The following is a 1,142-nucleotide window of genomic DNA, read 5'->3' as shown; positions in this document are numbered from 1 at the left end:
CTGTTCTCATTCCCTTCCTTCTTTCAGAATATAAATTCAGCTCCTGGAGGACCAAAGTCATGGGCACAGCTGAACGGAAAGTCAGCAGGCCACGAAGGTGGGAAGTGTGTGTGTGGCATCACAATGGGTCATGGGTGGGATGGGTACCTTTTCTGGACTGTCCAGGTTCAGTCCAGGCAGTCTTCAGCCTGAAGCTTTGTGGACTCTCCTCGCTGAGCGAGGTACTACCTTTGCCTGGCGGGGAGGCGCTGATTCTGCAGACCGTATCAGGTCTCTGGTCTCATTGAATATTATCACTAAAGACAGTCCCCCATGTGTGGGGAGGAGACCCCAGTGCTGGCCCTGCACACCTGGTTGAATGAGCTGCTAATGGAACAAGTCCTCACTCAGCGAACACCTGCCTCCTCCCTCGTGGGGCAAGGTGCAGGCGGGTGCAGGCTTGTGGCCTGGGTTTGTAAATCAGCAGCCCTGGGACCTGAGCTGCTTGCTTTTTGACTGTGGCACCAGAGCAGGCAGAGGTTATGTGGAGTTTTTTGCCATGGTGTCCCGCCTGACAGGGAGACAGACGGCTGTTCAGCCCAGGAATGATGGAGGGCCCGTGGGAGGAGGATGTGTCCAGAGCTTTAGGTCAGTGCCGAACGGCATGCTGAGATGGCTCCAAGGCAGGCTGGGGTACAGTTACCAGGGAGTGGTGGGACCAGGGAAACCGGCTCCTTTGTGTCTGTGGGCCCAGGGTCAGCAGGTGTTTTTGCGAGGAACCAAACATCCAGATTTCTCTCTGAACTCTCCTGGTTTTCCAGTGTTAGGGGCATATTTCTAGCATCATGCATAGACGGCGCCAGGCAGCACCCAGAATGGAAGGAGAGGGACAGAGGTGTGAGTGGCTAGACCACAGCTTCCCTTTCTTTGTGACCAGCACAGCCCACCATCTTTACCTTCAGCCCTGTCCTGGCGTTGCCTCTGTCTTCTGCACATCCCTGCTGGCCGAGGCCTTGCCAGGTCTCATGTGTCATGGTTGAGGGTAGACACCAGCTCCATGCACCAACTGCCCTGCACACCTGGCTGCTCTGACGCCCTGAGCACGGGCCCTTCTGGGTTGAGTTGCCATGCAGATGAATGCTTGCCCCTTCCTCCATCTCCAG

This window comes from Bison bison, unplaced genomic scaffold (assembly GCF_000754665.1).
Source record: "Bison bison bison isolate TAMUID 2011002044 unplaced genomic scaffold, Bison_UMD1.0 scf7180017864375, whole genome shotgun sequence".
NCBI classification, from domain to species: Eukaryota; Metazoa; Chordata; class Mammalia; order Artiodactyla; family Bovidae; genus Bison; species Bison bison.
The sequence above is the reverse complement of the archived record's forward strand: the minus strand, read 5'-3'. Positions refer to the sequence as shown.